Raw genomic sequence first — 4,550 nt, 5'->3', positions numbered from 1 at the left:
AGCAGTACTCATGGGATGCTGGGGTCATAGTTGGCAATTTTACTTGCTACACCACAACATCAGCCACCATAGGCATTTCTTTAAGAAAAAAACTTGCTAGTTCTGGGTTTTGCTGTAGCAATCTTATATATAAATAGAAGGGTTACACAGCCAGTTTTTGCATAGCTTTACCTTGCAGGTATATAACCATTCTACAGCGTTAATAAAAGCAACATGCTAGTATTTCTGTACCTCAAATGAAACCAGAGAAATTAGTGATTTTTCTGCCAGAAAACTTCCAGTTTAAAACCAGGGATAGTCACTGATTAAGATTTGTGTGCATGTGGCTGGCACTTTGGTGTAGAGGGTAAAGCCACTGCTTGCCTTGCCAGTATCCTATATGGGCATGGGTTTGAGTCCCAGCTGCTCCACTTCTGATCCTTCTTGCTGCTAATGCACCCAGGAAATGAGCAGAGGATGGCCCAAGTACTGGGACTCTGGAACCACTTGGGGGACCTGGAAGAAGCTCCTGGCTTTTGACATTGGGTGGGTCCAGCTCTGGCTGTTGCAGCCATTTGAGGACTGAACCAGCCACTGGAAGATCTCTCTGTCTCTTTCTCTCTTTGTAACTCTGTCTTTCAAATAAATGAATATTTAAAAATCAATAAAAAAGAGACTTAGAGTAAGACCAGACATTGCATTTTAAGACATGTTGAGTTGGAAAGCAGTTCATACAGCAGACTCATGGAATGACAATCATTTTATATAGCATAGTGACCTCAGAATGAGCCCTTAAAGCATTCTTGTATGGTTGAAAAGCCCATGAAAACATTTCAGGCATTGAATTCTAAGACACTGTGGCAAAAATAAAAAAGTCCTACATGAAGGATTGCCATGAATGATACCCCAGTGGAAAGAAGGAGCCATCCAAGAAGAATGTAGTTTTCTTTGAAGGGAGGACATAACTTCCATTTTGCCTTTGGCTTTGCCTAAATACTGACAAAGACTGTGGTCTCAAAAGGCTTCCTTAGCCTGGGCAACTCATGGCAAGAGTCTTGGGTGATCACTGACATCATACATAAGAGATTCAATTGTTAAATTACAGCAGGAGTTGTTGTACACTTACTCTGCATGCAAGACCTCGGTCCTAAATGAGTCATTGTGTATTTATTTGAAAGTTACACAGAGGAGAGGCAGAGAGAGAGAAGTCTTCCATCTGCTGGTTCAAGGACTTGGGCCATCTTCTACTGATTTCCCAGGCCATAGCAGAGAGCTGGATCAGAAGTGGAGCATCCAGGGCTCGAGCTGGTGTCCATATAGGAGGCCGGCACTACAAGCAGCGGCTTTACTTGCTACACCACGGCGCCAGCCCCCAAGTTGTGGTTATTTATCACTTGCAATCACCTTTCCCCCTCCCATATGCTTTCCTTCGTTTGAGATATTTTGACCTTCAGTTTTGTTTGTGGATGTGGAAGGATGATAATTCTAAATTTTTGGTTTCCCTGAAATTTTTTTGTTTGTTTTTTTGTTTGTTTGTTTGTTTTTCTGTACTCTTCTCTGTTGGTTCCCTTATCCCATTGTCTTATCCATTCTGCCTCTGTGTGGGCCTGGGCTTTGCAGTAGGTTAGATGTCCCTTCAGAGCTCCAACATGCCCGCAGAGTCTGGATAGACATTCAGACCCAGAAACACATCCTGACCTCAGCAGCTGCTATCTTCTTAGTGGGAGCTACAACACTCTTCTTTGCTTGTATGTGTCCAGAACTAAGCCTGAATATGTCACCTGCAGTGCCCATCTACAATGCATTTATGTTTCTCTTTGTTCTGGCCAATTTCAGTAGGGCCACCTTCATGGACCCAGGCATTTTCCCTCAAGCTGAGGAAGATGAGGACAAGGAAGATTTTCGAGCTCCCTTGACAAAACAGTGGAGATCAATGGCATCCAGGTGTGCATGAAAGGATGTGCCAGCTGCCGCTGCTACTGTCCTCCTCGGCGTTCCCACACAGTGTCTGTGATAATTGTGTGGAGGAATTTGATCATCCCTGCCCCTGGGTGAACAACTGTATTGGCCGCCAGAACGAGCATTGTTTCTTCCTCTTCCTCCTTTCCTTGACAGCCCACTCTATGGGTATATTTGGCTTTGGCCTCCTTTATGTCCTCTGCCACATAGAGGAGCTCTCAGGGGTCTGCACACTGTCACAATGGCAGTGAAGTGTGTTGCTGGCTTATTCTTCATCCCTGTAGCTTGCCCTCAGGGTTTCATGTGGTGCTGGTGGCCTGGGGACGCACAGCCAATGAACAGGTTATGGGTAAATTCTGGGGAGGCATGAGCCCCTTCACCAATGGCTGCTGTAACAATGCACTTTGCAATTCCCCAGCACCCAGATATTTGGGAAGACCAAAGAAAGAGAAGACAATTGTAATCAGACCTCCCTTCCTTCAACCAGAAGTGTCAGATTACTGTGAAGATCATGGATAATGGCATCCAGGGAGAGCTTAGGGGAACTAAGTCTAAGGGAAGCTTGGAAACAACAGAGAGCCAGTCCGCAAATGCCAAACCCCGGCCTCCTCCTATGCCAAACCTGAGCAGCTGCATGGGACTGCGAACACACCTTTGCCTGGCTACTAATGGAGATAGCAGCTTTTGGGGCAAGGACAGCCCCCCACACCAACCATGTACAAGTGTCAGCCGGGTTATAGTAGCAGCAGTGCATCAGCTGCCCTACCTCATTCCTCCAGCACCAAGTTAGTCATGGGGACAGTTTGAGGAAGCCAACCTCAACTGCAGAGAGCAGCTGTCATCCCAGTTACCACTCAGAGCCCAGCTTGGAACCCGAGAGCTTCTGTTCTCCCACCTTTGGCAAAAGCTTTCACTTCGATCCACTTTCCAGTGGCTCTCGTTCCTCCAGCCTCAAGTCAGCCCAGAGAACAGGTTTTGTACTGGACGAGTTGCAGTCCATGCGTTCAGAAGGCACCACTTCCACCTCCTGTAAGAGCCTAGCCAATCAGACATGCAACGGAAGCCTGAGCCAGACCCAGCTTTCAGCTACACCTCTCCCTTCCTGTCAGTATTCCTGGCCCAGCAACAGGAAGCCGAGAGGCATGCACATTTGGTGCCAACACGAGAGCCCTCACCAGTCCGTTATGACAATCTGTGGCCTCCCTCCAGGGATGAGAGAAGCTGCTGCACCAGTCACCCAGCTCCCAGTCCATGAGGAAGAGCCAGGCTTGGGAGACTCAGGCATTCAGTCAACACCTGGCTCAGGCATGCCCTCATAGGGCTTCCTCCTTAGCTGATCCGAAGAGATCACCACCGAGCAAGACTCCACTTGGAAGCCCAGCTGTCCCCCATTTGGGGAAGGCAGAAAGCCTAAGGGGCCAGGGACTAGGGTCCCCTGAACCAGGTCCAACCACCCCATATCTGGGCTGTTAAACATCTTACAGCAGCCAAGAATCCCCACCTGGTGTCTCTGAGATAGAGGAAGTGGCCTTGCAGCCACTGCTGATGCCTGAAGATGAAGTACAGCTCAATACTGCCCACAGCAAATCCAACAGCAACCCAAGAGCATCAGCTCAGCCTCCCCTGGCCGCACAAGGGGAGGAGTCAAGAAACTGTCCTGAGTGGGTGGTACCACCTGAGATATGGGGTGAGCCGTCAGCACCTCCCCTTCCCCACACCACTGTGTCTAGACCAAAGGGCCTCAGGTGACCACCTTCCTTCCCTCAAGGGGCTCCCTTCCCCTGCATGGACATGTTTTAAAACCCCAATTCCCAGAGGATGAGTGTTTTATAAAATGCAACCGAGTTGGGGAGTTGGAGAGTTGGGGCCCTGAGGCTGGGGTAGTAGCTCCCCCCTTTTACCTTTTAAGACCTTCCTTCCCTAATCCCTGGACCAGACTCAGTGGACATTTGTGCAATTGCTTGCCCTGGAGGGAACCAGATCATTTTTAAACCAGAAACAATTTTTTATTATTGTTACAGATCCTATTTTTTAATCTGTGTTACCAGGTGTGGGTATAAATATCAAAGAAATTATATATCTATCTTGGGATGGGAAAATGAGGGAGGGATATGTAAAAGAAGGAGGGTCTTACTTTTCCTGGTCCTCAGTGCAGCAGGAAAAGAGGAGAGACACCAGAGTCTTCCTTTCCCCCCATGGTCCCTCTCTTGTCTGTTACCAACTAAGGAAGTAGTAGAACCCCCTGTTGGTGCTAAGTGATCATGAAAGAAACCTGGGGAGAGAGGATTCTGAGCTCTTGGTTAGAAGAGGAAAGGACTTGTGGAAAGTTAGTTTTCTAGGCTTATTGGCATTTAGCTTCCCAGGAAAGGGGTCAGAGCTCCATGACAGTGGTGGTGGTGGTAGGAGGGGGATCAGGAAAAGCATCTGGCCTAATTCAAAACACTATTAGAAAATCCCCCCTTTCTTGGGAGAGAGGGGTTGGGTGGCTTTCTTAAGTGAGCCCCTCAGAGCTTCCCCTAGCCTACAGTTAAGGTGATTTTAAAGTGCAAGGACAGAAGAGAAAAATCCAAAATGCAATATTTTTCATCACATGCCAAAAACAGGACAGAGGA

At 47.8% G+C, this 4,550-nt stretch overlaps 1 pseudogene; it reads left to right on the top strand.

Moving 5' to 3' along the window:
* The first annotated feature begins 1,628 nt into the window (after positions 1-1,628).
* LOC127486071 (palmitoyltransferase ZDHHC5 pseudogene) lies at positions 1,629-3,928 on the top strand (annotated as a pseudogene).
* Positions 3,929-4,550: the final 622 nt, after the last annotated feature.

The sequence above is a fragment of the Oryctolagus cuniculus genome, unplaced genomic scaffold (assembly GCF_964237555.1).
Source record: "Oryctolagus cuniculus unplaced genomic scaffold, mOryCun1.1 SCAFFOLD_115, whole genome shotgun sequence".
In the NCBI taxonomy this organism is placed as follows: domain Eukaryota; kingdom Metazoa; phylum Chordata; class Mammalia; order Lagomorpha; family Leporidae; genus Oryctolagus; species Oryctolagus cuniculus.
The sequence above is the reverse complement of the archived record's forward strand: the minus strand, read 5'-3'. Positions and strand labels throughout refer to the sequence as shown.